The sequence below is a fragment of the Microtus pennsylvanicus genome, chromosome 12 (assembly GCF_037038515.1).
Source record: "Microtus pennsylvanicus isolate mMicPen1 chromosome 12, mMicPen1.hap1, whole genome shotgun sequence".
Lineage (NCBI taxonomy): Eukaryota > Metazoa > Chordata > Mammalia > Rodentia > Cricetidae > Microtus > Microtus pennsylvanicus.
This window is the reverse complement of record NC_134590.1, coordinates 40,055,460-40,078,561: the sequence shown is the minus strand read 5'-3', so window position 1 is coordinate 40,078,561 and position 23,102 is coordinate 40,055,460. Positions and strand designations below refer to the sequence as shown.

Here is a 23,102-nt window from a genome sequence, read left to right as displayed (position 1 = left end):
TCCTTACCTCTCACGAGTTCGAGTCAGCTGCCTCTGTGGGTTCTCCAGTCATAACATTGACCTCGTTGGCTATACTATCCCTCCTCCCTCTTTCAACATCCATTATTCTGCTGTGTCTCTCTGCATCTGATTCTATCAGTTACTGGATGAAGGCTCTCTAATGAAAATTAGGGTAGTCTACTAATCTAAATGGCCAGTTTAAGCACCCTCTCCACTATTGTTAGGAGTCTTAACTGGGGTTATCTTGTGGATTCCTGGGAGTGTCCCTGGAATCTGGCTTCTCCCTAACCCTGAAATGTCTTGCCGCTAATCAAGGTATCTCTTTCATTACTCTCCCCATTCTGGCCCCCAACCTGTCCAAACTGATCCCTCATGTTCCCATCCACATCCCCCACCACCACCTACAGTTGACACAGGACATTTCTTCTATTTCCCTCACCAGGAAAGTCCCTGGGTTCCTCTTTGGGCCCCCCTTGTTATCTAGCCTCTTGGGACTGTAGCCTGGTTATCAATAGTTTATACTTAGTATCCACTTAAGAGTTAAAACATACCAATTGTGTCTCTGCATCTGACTTACCTCACTCAGGTTTAAATAATGAAACTTATGTAAGACTATTAGCTACTTGAATATGACTGGGTACATCTGTAATACCAGCACTTTCCAGGGAGATGCAAGAGGATAACGAGGTTGAGGCCAGTTTGGGATGCTTAGCATGTTGCAGGTCTGCCTGGCCTCCATATAAAAGCACGCTCTCAAAACACAAAAGGGAATATTATCAAGTGTTTTATGACTACAATATTTGATTTATATTCTGATGTTGTAGGGAACCCTTTCAATTCTCTGTTGACTTTATTAATTGCTTCTGTGCAATGTAAGCAGGGGTTTAATAGGTTATTATCCTGCAAGGTCTTTTGCAAAGTGGCTCTATGCTTATTCATCTCAATTCATCTTGAGTTTGTGTTTGTTATTTTAGAGTTCAGTGTATATCTCTGTCTGATTAGATTGGAATGTGTTTGGTGTTAAAACTGTTCAAGATGCTAATTGGCCTTAGCAAGAGAGCATCAAAAAATAAAATCACAAAATCAAATAAATCTTCTGATCACTATTCTAGCAAAAAAAGTTTTTAGTTTAAAAATAGAAGCAGATAACAGTCCTCTGTAATTTTATGTGTTCTTTTGTGTTATTAACCAATGTTTTAATGTTGTTTTGCTTGCTTTTTATCTTTACCAGTATAATATATGCTCATTTATAAACAATCCATCTCTTCAAATACAGCTTGTTTGCTTTTCAGTAAATAAATAATAATATCTCATTTGCTTTTCAATGTTTAACTTTCATAGGAACTTATATATAAAAAGTTTGAAAAAATGGACAGATGGAATAACCATGGAGAACCACGTTGAATGTATTTGCAGCAGTGTGCCAAAATCATTCAGAACATTTCATAGAAGTAGAGACTTCAAATGTAAGACTTCTGAGCCAAATTCTGTTTTGTCTTCCTTTGAGCACAGTTGAAAAGGGATTATAAGACCTTCAACATATTTAATATATTACACTCCCTAGGTATATAAATGATTTGTAATTAAGTCATGCTTTGAACAAAAACAGTTTGTTTACATAAATGAATCTATTTATTTTAATTTTGAGTTTAAATAAAATATGTAGTAAGAAAGTATGGTCACATTTTAGAGTTCTCCAGATGAAGAACATCAATAAATTACATGAATTTTACTACATGGAAATTACGAAATTAGAGCTTGAGGGTTTCAGTGGAAGATCCTCACGATCTAGGAAACTAGATAGCTGTTAGCTACTAAGTCTCAGATCCCAGATATCTCAACATTCCAAGTAAGGTACCAAAGACACAGACGTTCCAGTGGGGCTGGCGCTCTGTTTATATTGAATGCAAAGAACTGGAGTCTAATGCCCACGTAACATGACAGCACCAGAAGATACACCCAGCTCATACAGAGATCTTCTATGCACACTGACAGCATTCTTTCCTCCTTTCTCTCAGGCCACCAGTCCTGCTAAGGGGAATCACCCACAATCAGGAAGATCCTCCTCTCATCTTCTGCAGTCTATTCTTAAAGCCTGGGAAGTCTCCACATCCTTAAATATCACCATATCATCTCTCTCAGATTACTAACCACAGTTTTGTTTGTTTTGTTTTCTAACCTTTCTTTAAATGCAGCATGTGTGTGTCTTATGCCTCTACATCTCTCCTGTGGCTTGAGTGCTCTTTGCACAGATTATACCTCTGCGACATTCCTTCTTCCTCAGCCCTCAGGCCCGAAGTTGCCAGATTTCAAGGGTCTTCTTTGGCCACTCACTTTATTTCTCACACTAATTGCATTAACTGCTCTCCAAAGACAATCTCAACCATCCTACAACTCCCAGCTTCATCCCATCACGGTTCTTCCTTTCACAATAAAGCAGAACAAATATGTGACTTGCTTTTACTATCAGAAAGTTACACAACAGAGAATATACTGGTTTGGATGTCTATGTTAAGAAAACCTGGTATTACACAGCTTTCAACATTTGGAGTCCCAATGTGTAATGTAAGAAATGTGGTTCTATTACTAGCTAGCATATCAGAGATAAGATAAAATTTGTAAGACTATAATATAACCTGGAGAAAGAAAGAGGGAGACAGAGGAAGGGGACCAAGAGACTAGCAAACCTCAGTCTGCCTCCTGTCTCTGAATAGCAATGGGTATGAAACTGAAAACTTCCTAAAGTGTTCCCCTCCATGTAGTATAGGGAACCATAACTCCAGTTGTCATGCAATGCAAGTGAACTACCCTGAAACTGTCTTTTAAAATTTGACAACAAACAAGGAAAGGATGGAAGGAAATTTGGCTAAGTTATAAATTGCTTGACTGACATGCATAGAATCCTGAATTCAATGTCTTGTCAAGCTAATTGTCAGTACAATCCCATATACTACCTACCTCAAAACGTTACAGACAATTGTCATTGCTTTTGTTTACTCTCCAATCTTGACCAAACAACTTTATTGATGGAGACACTGTATACTTGACTTACTGTACACAAAGAAATCCAGCCAGTGTCAAACTGTAATTAGAATCCTTACTGATTAGCTTTCATAGTCTTCAAGACTGAGTAAACAATTTCCTCATATAAACAATATGTTGAAAATCCTGCTTACTAGTGGAATAGTATTTGTGGGGCCAACAGATTTAAATGAGGTCATGATGCGAGAACTCATAGTATGAGACTAATATCCTTATATAAAATAAATATGCAGTTGCATATTCTCTCTCTTTATATATATACATATATACCTCTATTTCTGCATCTATCTCTCCCTCTTGATTCCTCCCTCTTTCTCTCTCTCTCTCTCTCTCTCTCTCTCTCTCTCTCTCTCTCTCTCTAGTGTGTGTGTTTGTATCCCTTATATGAGAATACATAATGATGAGTCAAGTATCTACCATGAATGAACTTTGCTTTGTACTTCAAACTGTGAGAAATAAATTTATCTTATGGTGATTTTGATATAGAAGCTCTCTAAAGTTTTGGAAAGCCAAATTGTCTTACTGAATTAAAAGTTAACCATAGAGTTACTGACATTCAGTGACTTTGGCATAGCATGACATACCTGAAAGAATGCTAGATTAAATAAGTGGTAACTCATCAACAACAGAATAATTACAGATGTTGGCAAGGTCAATGATGAAGAATTTTCAGTGAATACAAGAAATGATAAAGAATTAAAATGATTTCGCCTGCAAGTGTAGGAGTAGACTATATTTAGAGCAATTGGTTTCAGATCACAGACATTGGATTCAAGTCCCACTTCCCCAATTCTGAACTAGCGCTTTGCCTTTTGTAAATTTCTGGTGACTCTGCTTCCTCACTTCGGACATAAAAATATAATTATAGCGGCCTTCGAGTGACAGCAACGCAAGATGGCAGCCACCACAGGCTCCGGAGTAAAAGTCCCTCGAAAATTTTCTACTGTTGGAAGAGCTGGAAGAAGGCCAGAAAAGAGTAGGCGATGGCACAGTTAGCTGGGGTCTAGAGGACGAAGAAGACTTGACACTTACCAGATGGACAGGGATGATAATTGGGCCTCCAAGAACAATTTATGAAAACCGAATATACAGTCTTAAAATAGAATGTGGGCCTAAATACCCACAAGCACCCCCATCTGTAAGATTTGTAACAAAAGTCAATATGAGCGGCGTGAGTAGTTCAAATGGCGTGGTGGACCCAAGGCCACAGCAGTGCTGGCAAAATGGCAGAATTCCCACAGCATCAAAGTCATCCTGCAGGAGCTTCGATGCTTGATGACGTCAAAAGAGAACATGAAGCTGCCTCAGCCGCCAGAAGGACAGTGTTACAGCAATTCGTCACCAGGGCCCAGGCCTCCGCTCCCCAATCCAACCTATGTCTTCATTTTCCACAGTAGTGAATTTTCTAGATTCATCTTGTAGACCTCAAAGTCCTGGAGAGGAAGCTCCACTGAGACTTCATCCTGAGACACTGTTCTGATACTAATTTCTGTCCATTTGAAATACCTGAGCTGTGCTATATAACATCTTCTGTCGAGTGTAACCGCTGGCTGCCTAGTTGAACTTCTGGGATCAAGAAGGTGTGTTGAAATCAAGTTCCTTTGGGAGCGGTGGGCACAGCTAACGCAACTGTGAACAGATACGTCACACAATCACCTCCTGCTGACACATGGCCTGGGTCTGCCTTTGCTGGGCCCGCCCTCCTGCCACAGCTGTGTGGTGTGGTGGCCTTTAGACTAGATGGGAAGGCTTCAGGTAGCAGCCGTGGGACTACTGCTGGGCTTGGGGTGCTTTGGCTGTACCCCTGCTTCCTTAAGTCTTAAGTGATACCCCGTCCAAGCCATCGTCTCCTCCATTCCTCCACTCCCGCCCTTGGCCAAGGCTTGGATTGTAACCCTCCCCTCTCTCTGAAATTGGCCGTGGGTGAGGAATTCAGGGCTTCCCGTATCCCCACCTTTATCAAGGGGTGCTGCTTTCCCCCTCCTCAATTCCCTTGTTGCCCATCACCACCCAACACTTGCTGTAGCCAGAAGCCATCGGATGAGGTTGGAAGAGCCTGGCCTCCCTCACTTAGCTCTGGACCACACATTCACTTGCCGCCAGCCTGGGCAGGGGTGCTGGGTCCTCAGCCCTGCTGCCACCATCAGCCGATGCACTTTGAGCTCAGGTCTTGAGGTGAACAGAGCAGTCACGAGGCAACAAATCTGCCAGCGCTCAGGGTCCTTAGTGATTCCACCTAAAGAAAGACCATGCGGAGAGTCCTAAGTGCACGGGGTTCTGTGTCGGTTCCTTTTCTCATAATTGCTTTGCTTTTACAAACTGAAGAGGTTTGGGCAGGGCTCCCTGGCCACCCATCCGTTCTGATGTGGAGCCTGACAGCTGGAACAGAGGCCCAGACCCTGTGGATTCAGGTTTCAGTGTTGCTGCTCCTCAGACCCTCGGCAGAGACCTAGAGGAGCTCCGTGTCACGAGTTTTCAGTGGGCCTGGCCTTCTGGCTCGTTGCCATGTTCCCCACTCTGTTTAGGACCACTAAATGTTGAAATATGGATGCATACCGAAATAAAGGCAATTATTTTATATTTTTTTATAAAAAATATATATTTGTATATATATTACCCTTGCAACACAACAAATATATATATATATATATATATATATATATATATATATATATATATATATATAATTGTAGCTACTTTAAAGATGGGTTATTAAGATAAAATATTAAAATATCCATACGGGCGTGAGGAGATGGTCCATGAGCTAAGAGTACTAGCTACATCTCCAGAGAACCAAAGTTTAATTCCAAACATACACAAGGCAGCTAACAGCTGTCTATAACTCCAGTTCCAGGGCCTCTGACACCAACTTCTATCTTTTAATAAATAACAAATAATGGTAGTTTGTATTCAGTAGTGTGAATAAATGCTTTAATAACAAGTCTAAAACAGTATAGATATTATCTTGTGTCTGGAAAGCTGACTATTCCAGGTAAAATGTTTAACAGTCATAAAATAAATCACTTAACCTGAGTGAAAAAGAAGCAAAAGCTCTGACTTTCACTTGGCATCAATGCAAAGGAAGTGATGGGAGCAGGGATGTCTCAACTGTAGCTCACGATAGCTTCTTTACTTCAATACCGATAAAAAAGACAAAAGGAAAAATCCCATCTGTCCACATGACAAGTCCAAAATGAGACACCTGTGTGGCAAGCATGCATAACAGTAAGTATCGCAGATGCTCTAAATTTAGAACAAACCATATGCTGGATGATTTACTTAAATTGGGTTGGGAGGAGGATCCACTATAGAAAGAGTCTGTGGAGCAATTAAGAAACAACATGCTTTGCTGATCTCATCTCATCGGGCCTCCTTTTGTCCCAGATGTTACCATCACTACAGAGACATTAGTCAATTTGTTAATTTAGTGTCAGATTGTTAAAGGTTTATGAAGATTTTGACCCAGTATGCTACATTTGTTTTGGCAGCAAGATTAATTTAATTATAACTGTCTTGGGGACCAAAGGAACACAGTAGGATATCATCTGTTCTGTTCAAATGGCTTAGTGCTTGCAGCAGGCACTCCAAGCATGTGTACATGCTTAGTCTTCAAGTATGTGATTTCATAGTGAGCAGAAGAACGTCAAGCACCCGGAATGCATTCTATGTGCTTTAAATGAAAATGCTTCATTTTACATAAATCATAAAGGGACATCTAAACATGTACTGACATTGCTATATTTCTGATTTCTTTACTTTCCATTTTTTCATTTAATATACTAATTTGATTCATGCCTTGATAATTTTGATGTTTACATTGTTTTTATTTTATGAAATTAAAATATAATACATCATGTCTTCTTTCCTTTCCTTCCCTTCAAGCACTCCTGTGTATCACCACATACTTTTCCACAAATGCAAGGCTACTGACATTTTTATTTAAAATTGCTATTACATATATACATTTCACTGTAAAATTATTATGTTTATATGATACAGGACTGACCACTTTCTCTTGGATAACGAGCTTGCGAAGATAAATCCTAAGGGTGCAATGGTGTCACTTGCATCTTGGAGGTAGTAGCATTGTATTTGGACTTAAGGTGCTCTCAAGAAGAGAGGTATCCTAGGCATGAACTCATTGATCCTGAAGGAGAACCTATAATTTCCTTCAGCATAAATTAACATAATTTCTAATTTATAACACAAAATAAGAATAACTCACACCCTGTTTTGGGGGCTGCTTGTTTATTCCTGGCTGCTCAGCCCTGAAATAACCACACAGAAACTGTATTAATTACAACCCTGCTTGACCTATTACATTATGTATATTTCTAGCTCACTCTTACATCTTAATTTAACCCATTTCTACTAAGTTGTGTATTGCCATATGGCTTTAGCTTACTAGCAAGTTTCTGACATCTGTTCCCGAAGACAGCTACATGGCATCTCCTGACTCCACCTTCTTTCGGCCAGCATTGAGTTTTTTTTTCTCCACCTACCTCTACTCTACCCTATTCCCGACCAAGGTAGCTTCTTTATTAACCAATGGTGTTCACAGCATACAGATGGGAATCTCACATCAATATAGGAAAAGAAACTGTTTACTCAAGGACTTGTGGTTAGATACTGTCTGACTGTTGATGCTATGTTTTGTTCTGCTCTTGAAATAAACTCAGGGCTGCTTGGTATTCACCAACAGACCTCCCGGCTCTATCCAGTTTTCTGTCTCACTTTCTTACAAACTGCCGTTTCCTCAACCTTGCACCCCCTTCCAAATACTACACCTGACTATATTGAAGCAGGCTCCAACACAAGATCTTCTGGGTAAGAACAACATAGTTTGATTTAATTATAATAGTTTTAAAAAGTATCACATCATATTTGAAACATTATATATGATAGCAATGTTTTGACTTAAACAATTGGTAGAATCCCAATTAAGTTGAGTTTACTTGGTCATATCTTTTTAAAAGGAAATTCTACCACATACGTTTTATCATATTTGTCTCTAACAAGCATCTCAAACATGGTAATTCATTGAGTTTCCCTATGGCCTGGAATTTCTGAGTCTAACTCTCCTCATCTGCTAACAAGTGCAGTCAGTGACAACATTATTGGTTAATATGTACAAAGGCTTTTCAGTGTCATAATGAGCAAGACTATTCCAATACTGCAGTTTTTATATTTTATGATATGACTCAAATTCAACTCTAATTTCTTTGAGGTTTTGTATCATAATATACATCCTAATAGGATACTAGTATAGGCACATCTAATTAAGATTTGAGACCTCATAAGAACCCATTAAATACAATTGATTTAATTTAATTTCAAATAATTGTTTACTCTGTCAATGATTAGCCAAATACAAAGCAAAAAAAAAATCTCATAAAACAATGACAAGTTGTCAAAGTTTACAGAAAAAGTAAAACAGCCTTAGTCAGTGGATTTCATATATCTTCTGCAGGTCAGCTACAGCAGAGTCACCTGGGAACTTGTTAGCCTAAAAATTCTGAGCCTTCAGCTCTCAACTAGTGAATCAGAAACTCTGAGGGCAAATATAAAGAATGAAACAGGAAAAGCCTCCTGGCTGATTTTCACTTATACTTATGTACGATCTACATAAAAAATCATACCCTATAATTATTTTCAACATTTGATTTAGACTCTCATTTAGAAAGTAAAGTCTATGAGGTCAATATTGTTTAATATGAAACATTTACTTGCTATGCCTTAATTAAGTAACTACACCAAAATCACGACAAAAAATGAGAACCGAACACTCCATAAGATTACATTACATTTCAATATAGCTTTCTATAGTGATGGAAGGAATCCTTATTTCTGAGGTTCGAATACAGAAATGGTTACCATAACTGACAATGTGTATTTTAATGTCAATTACATATAATACAAACTTATAGACACGTATGGCTAGTGGATATCATATTAGAGAAGTTTTTGTAGCCCCTGCGCCAATGCAGTCTATTCACCTTTGCACGACTATCTTTGATGTTATATGAAATGAGACATTTCTCAAATTCCAGGAAATGCAATGGAAGATGTTAAATTTTCCATAAAGAGGTATTTTGATGGACATTTAAAGATGACCTTGAAACTCAAGGGGGAAAACTGGTGAGATTGTAGCTAGAAGCCAAGACATAGTAGAACAACATGTATATGATAGCGAAACTGACCAAAACAAACACTTTATGTTTAAAATGTAGGTGGGAAAACTGAGGGAATAAAGATGAAATTATCAATGCATCTGGACAATGAAACACACAGTAATATGGGCTTATTATCAATTCTTTAAAATAATTAGTAGAATTCGTTAAGACAAGCCTCTGAAATGCTTCTCACCATCCTGAAGGGTATGGGGTGAAAGAAAGAAGAAAGACAGGAACCAGCCAAATGCAGTTGAAGACACCAGAACTGTTCATTGAACCAGGTTCCAGTTAGTTACAGGATGACTTCAGTATCTGTGATATGCCAAAATTTCCTGTTTTTCCCCATGATTCTAGAAGGATAGTTTCAAGTTTAAAGCCTGACTTTTTAATAGGATACTGGGAGTTCCATTGAACTTAAACACAAACCCCAAGTATGTATCGAAGGATCTACATAATACTTGGAGATTTCTGTGTTGACAATACAGAGTAAAACACTTTAGCAAATAAACATGGTATTTTGCACATACATATGACTTTAAGTTTTGTATTTTTATGAGACTCATAAGCGTGCAAAGGAGTGGGTCTCTATGTCTATATCTGTCTTTTGGTCCTTTTCTTAGCCTCTTTCCCTTCTATTTATTTTGTTCTATTTTAGTATAAGATTTTTGATGTGGGAGTGTCATATATCAACCTGTTGATTTCATTGGTTAAGCAATAAAGAAACTGTTTGGCCCTCATAGGTTAAAACATAGGTGGGAGGAGTAAACAGAACAGAAGCCTGGGAGAAAGAAGCTGAGTCAGAGAGTCGCCATGATTCTCCCACTCCAGGCAGACGCATGTTAAGATCATTCCTGGTAAGCCAGCTCGTGGGCTACAGCAGATTATTAGAAATGGGCTAGTCCAGGAGCGAGAGCTAGCCTAGAAGAGGCTAGATAGAAATGGGCCAAGCGGTGTTTAAAAGAATACAGTTTCAGTGTAATTATTTCGGGTAAAGCTAGCCGGGTGGCGGGACGCAGCCTCGCTGCCCTTATTTCAACAGATTTTGTTTTATTTTATTTTATATTGTATTACATTATTATATTTTATTGTTGTTCTTTAGAAGTCAGCTTGATTTCTATTTTCTAAGGAGAGACAGAAAGGAGGTGGATCTCAATGGGAGGGCAGATGGGAAGGACTGGAAGGAGACGAGGAAAGGGAAACCATGCGAGTATATATTATATGAGAAAAATCTACTTTCAATAAAAGAAAAAAATTAAAAAAATAATTCAATGATTTTTGAAGCATATTTATTTCTTATTGGAGGCAGTTTTATTTGGCTTACACTTCCAAATCACGGTCTTAGTATCTCCACTGATGTGAAGAGATACCATGACCTTAGTAACTCTTTTTTTATTGATTTTTATTGAGCTAGACATTTTTTGCTGCTCTCCTCCCTGCCTCTCCCTTTGCCCATCAACCCTCACCCAAGGTCCCCATGCTCCCAATTTACTCAGGAGATCTTGTCCTTTTCTACTTTCTACTATCCATGTAGATTATATCTATGTAATTCTCTCTTAGTGTCCTCATTGTTATCTAAGTTCTCTGGGGTTGTGATGTGTAGGCTGGTTTTCCTTGCTTTATGTTTAAAAACCACCTATGAGTGAGTACATATGATAATTGCCTTTGTGTGTCTGGATTACCTCACTCAAAATAATGTTTTCTTGCTCCATCTATTTTCCTGCAAAATTCAAGATGTTAATATTTTTTTCTGCTGTGAAGTACTCCATTGTGTAAATGTACCACATTTTCCATATCCATTTTTTGATCAAGGGGCACTTAGGTTGTTTCCAGGTTCTGGCTGTGACAAACAAAGCTGCTATGAACATAGTTGAGAACATGTCCTTGTGAACAATTGAGTATCCTTTAGATATATACCCAAAAGTGGTATTACTAGGTCTTGAGGAAGGTTGTTTCCTAATTTTCTGAATCACCACACTGACATTTAAAGGGGCTATACCAGCTTGCATTCGCACCAGCAATGCAGAAGTTTTCCCTTTTCCCCAAACCTCTCCAGCATAAGTTTTCATCAGTGTTCTTGAGCTTGGCCATTTTTACAGGTGTAAGATGGAATCTCAGAGTTGTTTTGATTTGTAGTTCTCTGATGCCTAAGCAACTCTGATAAAGGAAAAACATTTAATTGGGGTGGCTTTCATTTTCTGAGGTTTAGGCCATTATCTTCATGGAGTGACATGGTGGGATGCAAGCAGACATATTGCTGGAGCTGAGAGTGCTACATCTTGATATGCAGGCAACAGGAAGTGGTCTGAGACACTGGGTGGTATCTTGAGCATATATGAGAACTCAAAGCCCTTCTCCACAGTGTCATACCTCTTCCAACAAGGCCACACCTCCTAATAGTGCTACTCCCTTTGTAAGTCATTTTCTTTCAAACCACCACATTCCACTACCAGGCCTCCAAAGGGTTATAGCCATATCATAACACAAAACTTCATTCAGACCAACTTCAAAAGCCCCCATAGTCTATCACAGTCTCAATAATGATTAAAAGTCCAAAGTCTCTTCTGAGATTCATGCAATTTCTTAACTATAAAATGAAAACCAAAAAGCAGATCACATATTTCCAATATATAATGACACAGGACATTACTATCCCAAAACACAAGGAAGGGAGCACAGTGAAGAAATACTGAACCAGAGCAAGACCAAAAACCAGTGGGCAAACTCCAAGCTCTGCATCTCCAAGTCTGATATTAAAGCACACCAGATTTCTTTCAGTTTTGTTGACTACAACCCACTTGTCTCTCTTGGGGTGGTTACATTCCTTTTTCGCAGCTCTCCTCAGCAGGTATCCCATGACTCTGGCTTCTCCAGCATCTTTGGTTCTCCAAGGCAATCCAGGCTTCAATTTCACAGCTTTACACAATGGCCTCTCTATGCTCCCAATCGGGGACACCCCTCACACACCCCGACACAGCCCTGACACATGCCTGGCCTCAGCAGCTTTCTATAGTCGTGGAGACAAATTCCATAACTCTTTTCTTGTATCTTTAACTCTAAAGCTAGAACCACGTGACTGAAGGTGGCAAGTGCTGTTGTTTTCTGGGGTTGGAATAGGGTTCCCCTTTTCAATTACTTCACCAGCTTTCTATTTTTGACAGTTACCTCCACTGCCTAAGCTTGGCTGTCCTTCAATTTGCTCTGCACACTAGGCTGTCCTCACACTCAGAGACCACCAGCCTCTGCCCTGGAGTGCTGAAATTAAAGGTGCGTAACACCACACCTGGCTTTGAGCTTCTTTTTAATTCCTTTTCACAACTTAGAAATTTAGCTGGGTGAGATCTTGCCCTGAGATCACCATTTCCTTTATTTCATTTCTTAATCTGTTTATCTCCTTGAACACGGGATTTAGCTACATTCCACTTCCTGGTGCCCCTTTTCTCAGTCCACACATTTTGTATTTTCGTTTGTTCAGCTTACTGCTTTTCACTATAAATCTTCATCATAGCTAACACTAATGACCACATAGCAGATTCTATACTAGACTGTTTTGAGATTTCCTCTACCAACAGAATGAATCCAAATTTTTTCACTTTGGCCTTAGGCAGACTCTTTGGACAAGGGCAAAAGCAGCCACATTCTTCATCAAAATATTACAAGAATGATATTTAGGCCACATATTAATATTCTTCTCTAAGCATCTTGAGCCATCTCCCCACAATATAAAACATACTGAGCATCACTCTCTTCCATTCTTCCACTAGGATGGCCTTTTAAGGAGCACTTAAAGCATTCAACTACTTTCCTGATCAATAGTCCCAAGGTCCATATGTCTTCAAACAAAAGCACGGTTAGACCTATCACAGCAATACCCTGACGCCTGGTACTAAATTCATTCTTAGTTAGGGTATCTGTTTCTTTGAAGAGACACCATGATCACAGCAACTCTTATAAAGGAAAATCTTTTAATTGGGTGGCTTATATTTTCAGAGGTTTTGTCTGTTATCTTCCTGGTGTGTGCATGAGTGGTGTGCAGGCAGACATGGTGCTGGAGAAGTAGCTGAGTGTCTTAAATCTTTGCTTGGTATGCAGGTAGGCATGGTGCTGGAGAAGTAGCTGAGTGTCTTAAATCTTTGCTTGCTGGCAACAGGAAGTCTTTCACATATTTATTTCTAAATGCTTTTTCTGGGTAATTTTTTTAAACCTTACAAATCTTTTGTTTATTTACTATGGCTCCAGTTTCAATTGCCAGCATCCACATGATGGGTCCAAACTGCCTATAGTTGTATTTCCAGGATCTATGCTACCCTTTGGGTCTCCTAAAACATGAGACATATGAGTAGTGTGTAGACCTATACAAATGAATAGCTTTTTTTAAGTTTAAAATGGGTTTTATAAATGTTTGCTGAAGACCTGCTATATGAGTTTCTAATTCTAAGATTAATTTTTTCTCTTCTATATATTTTTGTCCAAGAGCATTTTTAGGTGAAGCTGTCAGTTTTAGGAAAGAGGACAGCATTTCAAAGATTCTAAGTGACTACATCCGACAAACTTCCAGGACATACAAAATACTAACAAAAGTCATTCATTAAGAGTCTTAGGGGTGGGTTTCCTGTGCTTCCCTAGTAACTTGAATTTTCCTTCCTTATTGCAAGAAGACAGTTTGAGCATTAATGCTATATGGTCTTACCTATGGAAAAATGTTTCTCAAACAGCAACATGAAAATAGTTTAAAGTATTTCTCCCATAGAATTAGTTAAGATGATAAAATAGAAGGAACTCATTTCTCATATTGGTGTACCTTTCAACTTGCTAATTACTTAATCAACTACATTAAAGAAAAATGTTTTCTTGTATGTAAATGCCTTGCAGTCTTTTATAACTTAAGAGGTTAGGCAGGTCTTTCAACTCAGTGACAAAAATGGCATGTGGGGGAAAGGCTCTGTACATGGCAGTAATTCAAACATCCTGTCACTGGAAGAAGGAAGAGGACTGATGGGATTGGTTCCTTCCTTAGCCACACGGCAATAACTTACTCTTATCACAGGCTTCATATTCAAGGAAAGTGATTGAATTGTGAAACATTGACAGTCTCCAACTTCGTTTTACCCGTGATGAATTTCCTTTCCTGCATGCAAAAGTAGGTTCTGTAAATATATTAGTTCTGATATATGAAATGAGAGTAATGGACACACTTTATATAAAAGAAGAATATACATTCCTACTTGGTTTCCAAAGTGCTTTCCTTTTACCTGCCGCGACTGATTAAGGATAAAATATCAGTATTCGTTGGGGAATTCCAAACACTATAAATTCTCAGGTCCCAGAGTGTGTATACAATTTTTCTCCCTATAATTCAAGTCTGTTTAACAGATATTTGCATATTTCTTACGCTTCTTGGGTGCAGAAATTGTGAATCTGTATTTAGAGTAATGTATACAACAAACATTTACTTTTCTACATTAAATATTTATAAAATATTAAAGACATTGTGTCTCTTCCATTTTTAATTATAAACGTAAAAGAGAAAATGGCTGTTATTCTTAAAATAGATATGTGATTATATTGTAAAATCAATTTTAAAACATAATGCTAGTCAATAATAGTACCTTAACACACCCTACAGTTTTTCCCCTTGTAATCATTCAGCTCTGCTATAACTCAGGTAAAGACACTTTTGCATTACAGTAACAAAAGTTTCCAAAAAAGTTTGGTGCTAAGCAAGAAACTAAGAAAACAACAAGTTGCTCATATTCCACTGACCTTAAGAATAGCTAAGTGGTCTTTGCCAAGAGTTGTTTATTCTCCAGTTTAAAATTGATGAACCCAGTGGAACTGAGAATACTGGTGCTCCAATCATTCAGCCGCTTATCAGCTGTACACAAACAACACGCATTGCAATGCAGGGTTTTCTACAAGAAAACTCCTTTCTCTATCACCTCCTACTGAATTTTTGAAAGCTGAAATAAATTTCTTTTTAAAAGTATTTAGATCAATCTTTCCAAATGTCATATGTTTTATTTTGGTGATATTCATCGAAGATGATCCTGGACAATACTAATGACTCATGAACTATAACACATAAGCTTTTGGATAGTTTGTAAAAGCAGTTGGGAACTAATTTTCGACTTCCAATAAAACTGAAAAAATATGAATCTGACTTGGAATGTGTTCTAAGTCATATATTGCTAGAACATAGTAGTTGAGCCTAGCAGATAAGGTTTATCTTTATTTCTTAATAACTGGAATGATGTCCAAGATGGCAAAAAAATGCATTAGTTTCCCTTAAAGTTGTGTTTCAGACCATTTAAAGCAACCTGATGTATGAGAAACAAAACTTGAGCCCCCCACAAAAGCAGTACCCGTTGTACAACCACTTATTCATCACTCCAGGCCTCCACCTGCTACTTTGTGCTCCCAGAAGAGGACGGTTGCAAAACTGTTCACTTAGTCAGACAGGATCAAGTTACTTATCTGAAGAGATCAAAATAAAAGAGCCAGGCAATATATTTTAAGTAATTGTTATACAGAAAAGCAGAATACAGAGTGAGCATTGAGATATACAATAGAGAACAATTTAGTTGAAAGGTCTCCAAAAGACTTCATCATATGGTGAACTTAAATACACTGCTAGAAATTTGTCTTAGAATGTTATTTGCTGAAAGTTTTTGAAACTGCTGTATTCTGACTAAATTGTTATCCCAGCATACACATGGTAATGCTTAATGAAGACTTCATGTTTGTGAAGGGTTTTCAAGAAGTAAGCAAGAAAAATACTAGTTAGAAAGACTAAAAGGCAGTGACCTTTGATCTTTTAAGGGAATTAAATCATTGCTTGTTTTTAAAGAAACCAAATAAATTAAAATACATATATTTTATGAAGGATAAATTTATGAGTTCCTAAATGACTTAGTCAAAATATTAGTTTTTAAAGCAAAGAAATGCCACACATTTACTTCATAATAGTGCTTTTTTCGGAAACAACATTTTTTTTCTCTATGGAAAAAATAAAAAATCGTTTAGATGAATTCGCTTGTCGGGCCTTGTGTCGCTTCTGCTGCAACTGTAACATGAATACACTTGATACAGACTTCAAAAGAAACTCAGGGAAGCCAAAAGTATCCTTTCTTTTTAGACATATGTACCCTACTCTTGAGTACTGGAATTGCATTTCATATCTAGTTTGGAACTCAGCTCTGGAAAGCCAAACATAATCATCCTTAATCCGTTTGGCTGCTGGCTTATTACTTTGAAGAGTAGGAAGAAAGGTGCCTCTATTGGGTTTATTCTTCAATCGTGCTTCTTGAAAAAGTGCAGGTGAATAATCTATATTTCAAAGAAAGATGACCTTTACTTGATTTAATGGAATCTTTTTTTCAATACCTGAAATGAGAAAGTGATTAAAACTTTGGTTGATAGGCAAGATGTATTTTAGGAATAGATAAGCATAAAGGTCAAACGCTGTCAGAAAGGATTTTACCTTTCCTTAATATTTAAGAACTTCATGTGAGTCATGGTTTATGCATTAATAGTATATTTTGTAAGTTACTTTAAAATCCCTGCATATTTTGTGTCATTCAAAATTAGTCCCTGGTGTAAGGTAAAGATATTGGGTAAAGCAGGTATATTTCTGCTGGTATTTCCATAGAGATGGATATAATCAGTTCTTAAAAGTTCTTATAAAAATAGGAGTCATTTGATACACTGTTTATACTGTTTAGGGGAATTTAACGTTATGCTTGTGATATTTCTAAATCATATGTAATCTGAATTTCTATACCTAATATTTTTAAATGTAATATAGCATTTTTCCTCAATGACTTATTAGAAAAACAATGACACGTAGTATTGAGAGTTCAATACCTATCAAATGTTTTGCAAGTTACTTTAGAAGAATCAAAATGCTAATAGTTGACCTACTATGAAGATTTGTAAAAATAACAGAAGAAAACTTTGGATGAGACAGATCTATTTGGCATCAGCATTTTATAAAAGGTTACTCTTTGACAAAAATTTCAAAAAGATTGTTCAGAACTATGAAGTAAATAATAGAGCTAAGTTTATAATGGGTCCCACAGTGAAGACTAAGTTCCTATTTATAAATATGAGCTGTTATTTTTAATATTATAGAGAGCCTTTACCATATCTATGTAACATTCTAACTGAGCAGAATGCTTTTAATCACTTTCACCATATTCCAGAAATCACTGCAAAATGTGTATTTCATTGATATTTTTGATGCTCCCAAATGTACTATTAGCCATTATCTAAACTTGTTTGGTAAGTGGTTGGTTGATTTGCTTTATGGCTATACTACACAATGGAATAGTTATGAAATGACAGAATAAAAATAGAGTGGCATTTTTACTGAAATTAAAGGAGAATTCATCTTGTATTCTTCATGAACACATATTTATAAGATGGCAGGGAATTTGCTATGAAAATTCCCAAATGTTTTCATGATTAAAACCGAGGAAGAACACCAAAAGTGATACAAACAGTAAGGTGTCTTCAATTAAATGGAAGGACTCTCCTGGGAACTCTCTATGCACTGCAATTGTCAAACCTTCAGTATTCTGTTTAAAAACACGGTGACACTTGCTTGCATATTCTAAGAGATGTTATTGGTCTCTGAAATCGATTATAGAACTGGATTCTTTTATTAAGTCCTGTATAAATACAGGATATTAATACTCCCTTCCCCTTATATGAACTTTTCTCATATAAGTGTCAATGAAAATATTTGTAAAGAATAATATGCATGCACTATAAATACACATAATTATGTATCTATGTATGTAAAATATCAGCACAATATAAATCATTTATTTATTTTTCTGACTCTTTTACTCATATAAGTATTATTGTCATCACTACCAATAATACAGAAAAATACAGGCTGATAATCCATAGTAAGCTTACAAATAAAATCATGAGAGAGTTGACAAACAATTTGGATATTTTAAAGAATATTATAAATAATAGCAAAAAGAGTATGACATAATTTAAACAAAGGACATTTTCTTGAGGAAAGTGAACTCAAATGTCAGTAAAGTTGAAAAGAGGTGGAAATTTGGAGTATTCTTTGATGAAGCTGCTGTAGAGACCTCTCCACCTATTCATCATGAAGTATTGTGACCCACATGAACACACAGAATATCCATCCTCTTAGTCTAAGATTATGAAATACAACTTCCTCATGTCTTTTTCCTGTACAAACCATTTGTCAAAAGAAAGTCATGGTTATTAATTAATTTATTTATATTGCCTAGATTTTAAACACAGAGAAACATATAAATAATTTTACTAAATTCTTTATGTATGCCTCTCCAACTCTTCAGACTTGTCCACTTGACACAAACACATCAATAAAACTGCTGTTGTATAGTATTTCTGTATACTGTGTAAATTGTACTCTGATTGTTCTAATAAGCCGACTGACCAATAGCCAGACAGGATAGGTTAGGTGGAAGAGCCAAATTGATATTGATGGGGAGAAGGATATAGTAAAGAGAGATGTCAGTCTGATGCTGAACATGTAGAATGTGTAGTAACAAGCCTTGAGCCACATGACTAAACATAGAAATATGGGTTAATTTAAATGTAAAAGTTAGCTAGCATTAAGCCTGAGTTATTGGTCAAGCATTAGTATTTAATATAAGCCTTCGGGTGATTATTTGGAAACAACTATTGGACAAGGGCGGACAGAGAAATCTCCTTTAACAAGTTGCACCATCTACCTGAAAATTTCTTGGTTTTTTAGTATAATCTAGCTATCCACCTTAGAACTTGGCTTCTTACAATGCTTCAGAATGCCCACTAGTTTTTTGGTTTTATGGAAGTCTCACATCACTTAGTGAGCTGGTGGGTTTCCTTCTTTTTCTCATTTCAACTTTCAGAGTGTTTTGCTTCACTACGCAAAAATAATCCAGTCATGTTCTAAAAGTTTAAGGAGTACATCAAATACTCAGGAGTCAAGATTCTGAATCCTAACGCTATCTTAATAACATGGAACATCAGGAATCCAGACTCATCTCACCAAAAAAAATGATACAGCCCACCTTTATACCATATATCATTATTTTTCTTACCACTGATGATAAGGTGTAGGAAGTTGTTTGGTGAGAGTCTTCAATGAAAATTAGCTGAACCAAAATTGTTCATTTGTTTACACCCAGAATCTACTGACACACAGTCTTTCTGTCTTACTTATTCTGTCTCTCTTTGTAGCAAGTCTGGTATCTCTATAAGTATCCTTTCTGCATCCAGCCTCTCGGGTTCTTCACTTCTCTTCCTTGGCTTGTCTCTAGTTATCTAAGTAACATCCATCATTCCTCTTGGTGAACTCCAGAACATAATGAATCCCCTCATAATATCAGGCTCTCAGACTGTCTACATCATGCAAGTAATCCCCAAACAGTACTTGAAAAATTAGTTCATTATTTCTCTCTTTTCATGGGCCCATAACCCATTTGCATTCTCACTTTGCTAACTGCCTACTTTTTCTTCAGCAATACCACCTCTGCCTATTTGATAACGTACCTAACTTTGCCTGTTTCTCCTTCATCATATACCCATGGGAAACATCTAAACTCTATCTCCTGACATCCAAATTTTGTAAGCAAGTTTGCCTGTACTGCTATCATTTTCCATTTATAGCACCATTCACAATTGGCCCTTTATTGCTATCTGACTTCTATAACATATTTCTCTTACCCAGTCACTTAATTCTGCTTCAACAATAACACAGAATGTCTAATTCTCCGTGATAGAATGTTCGAAACTGCATGTTATAGCCTCATACAAAAGGAACAAAAGTTCCTTACTGGGAACAGAAGAAAGATATCAATATGAAACTTATCATCACACTTTCATTTCCCATGTTCCTATATTTTATTTATTATTATGATTCACGTATTAATATAATTATTCTCTTTGTGTTTTTGGCTGAGGCTAACCCACCTAGTTAAACCTAATACATTTTCATTTTGATATCCAGCTCAGTTTGTCAGTAATTTCTGCCTTTCTATTTTAATTTTATTACTCTAAACTATGGTGAATTATTCAAATAAATTTCTATTTTGAACTCTAAAACAAACCACACTAAAAAACCTAGCAGGTTGCATTAATATATTTTACATATACATGTATGCATTTATACTTAGATATATGTAAAAATAAAAAATAGAAGAGAAAATTGTTGGAGAAGGGCTGGTTTCCTGCCACCCAGTGAGTTCAGACACAAAATAACCACACAGAAACTGTATTAACTAGATCACTGCTTGACCTCTTAGCTCTAACTTCTTATTGGCTCAATCTTGCATATTAACTTAATCCATATTTATTATTCTGTGTATTGGCACATGGCGGTGGCTTACTGGGTAATGTTCCCAGTGTCTGTTTCCGGTGTCTCCATGGCTTCTCTCTGACTCCAGTCTTCTTTCTCCCAGCATACAGCCTAGCTTTCCTGCCTAGTTCTGTTCTGCCCTCCTATAGGTCCAACCAGTTTCTTTATTAATTAACCAATAAAAGAAACACATAGACAGAAGGACCCCCAACACCAGACAATCAATATGAGAAGGCTAGAGAAGGACACAGGAGGGTTTATATGAAACACAGTTATAAAAGGGAGCAAAGTAATTATCTTTTAATTTTAAAATTATCATTAAAATAAAAAAATATAAAATTTAACAATTAAAAATTATTCCTGTGCTCAGCTGTTTGCAGGCACTACACACGTGCTATTCTGTCTTTTATAATAGCATTTGTTTTGCCTGTGTTTTCATTCAGAGTAGCAAGCCTCTTAAAATATTTCATTTTCCTCCCTGCCTCAAACTCACTCCATTCAATTTTGTCTTCAGTACTTCATATTGCTTTGTCGAAATCAAAATGGCTCCGATTTCTATACGTAATGACACTTCTCAGATTTCACAACACTGGCATAGCAACACAAGGGACAGAACGAGCTCTCTGCCCCTTGTCATCGTCTTAGGTCTTCTTGCTATGATGAAAAACCATGACCAAGTAACTTGGAGAGGAAAGGCTATGTTTGGCTTACAGTTTGCCATAATAACAAGGAAAAACGTCAGGAGAGGAACTCACACAGGAGAGAAACCTGGAGGCAGGGGTGCTGGCAGAAGCAATGAGGAGCACTGCTTATGGCTGGATCATCATGGCTTACTCACTTGGTCTGCTTGTTTTAGAACCCAGGACTACCAACCCAAGCATGACAACAAGCACAATGGACTGAGTACTTTCACATTAATCACTAATTAAGAAAATACCTACATATGAATGAATATACTATATTTGATTTTCCGGGTCTGGGTTACCTCACTCAACATGGTGTTTTCTAGATATATCCATTTGCCTGCAAATTTCAAGATGTCATTATTTTTTTCACTGTGTAGTACTCCATTGTGTAAATGTAACACATTTTTTTTTATTCATTCTTCATCAAGGGGCATTTAGGTTGTTTCCCAGTTCTGGCTATGACAAATAACGCTTCTATGAACATAGTTGAGCACATGTCCTTGTAGTATGATTGAGCATCCTTTGGGTATAAACCCAAAAGTGTTATTCCTGGGTCTTGAGGTAAGTTGTTCCTAATTTTCTGAGAAATCGCCATACTAATATCCAAAGGGGCTGTACTAGTTTGCATTCCCACCAGCAATGGGGAGTGTTCTTTTTACCCTTCCTACATCCTCTCTAGCATAAGTCATTATCAGAGTTTTTGATCTTGGCTATTCTTACAGGTGTAAGATGGAATCTCAGAGTAGTTTTGATTTGCATTTCTGTGATTGCTTAGGATGTCACTCATAAGTGGCTTTTAGACATAAAGCAAAGAAAAACCAGCCTACAATTCACAATCTTAGAGATCCTAGAAAACAAAGAGAACCCTATGGGAGACACACATGGATCTAATCTACATAGCAAGTAGAAAAAGATAAGATCTTGAGTAAACTGGGAGCTTCAGGACCATGAGAGAGGTAGAAAGGGAGGGGAGACAAAGGGAGGGAAGCAAAGTAAAATATATAGCTCAATAAAACCAATTTAAAAATAAGAAAATCCCTACACTTGGCTATTTTGTCAACATTTTCTCCATTGAGGTTCACTCCTTTCAGATAAGTCTAACTTGTTTCAGTTTAACATAAGGAGAGAGAGCACGAGCAAGGAACTCAGGACCGCGAGGGGTGCACCCACATACTGAGACAATGGGGATGATCTATTCGGAATTCACCAAGGCCAGATGGACTGGGTCTGAAAAAGCATGGGATAAAACCGGACTCACTGAACATAGCGGACAATGAGGACTACTGAGAACTCAAGAACAATGGCAATGGGTTTTTGATCCTACTGCACATACTGGCTTTGTGGGAGCCTAGGCAGTTTGGATGCTCACCTTACTAGACCTGGATGGAGGTGGGAGGTCCTTGTACTTCCCACAGGGCAGGGAACCCTGATTGCTCTTTGGGCTGATGAGGGAGGGGGACTTGATTGGGGGAGGGGGAGGGAAATGGGAGGCGGGGGAGGGGAGGAGGCAGAAATCTTTAATAAATAAATAAATTAATTAAAAAATTTAAAAAATAGACTGCACTGTCATACTAGACTTTCTCAAAGTGGGAAATTTTCCTTTCTTTATCTTCCAAATCTTGACTATTTCTTGTTCATTCAAAATTCCTTCAAGATTATGATTCATGACTGTAATTTAGCAACATGGAATTTACATCTGTACCATGGAATCCCAGAGAGATTTGTTCTGCTAAAAAAAAAATCCATCTTTACACTCACATGGCATAATCTTTCTTATATTTGATGATAAAGTGCAAGGTGTTTCTTCTTGACACTCTTCTGTAAAGAATAGCTAAACCAATTAATTCTATGCTGAAA

The 23,102-nt window shown here is 37.3% G+C and overlaps 1 pseudogene; it reads left to right on the top strand.

Annotated features, from left to right (window-relative positions):
• Window positions 1–3,936: 3,936 nt before the first annotated feature.
• On the top strand, window positions 3,937–4,673 carry LOC142832509 (ubiquitin-conjugating enzyme E2 variant 1 pseudogene; annotated as a pseudogene).
• Window positions 4,674–23,102: the final 18,429 nt, after the last annotated feature.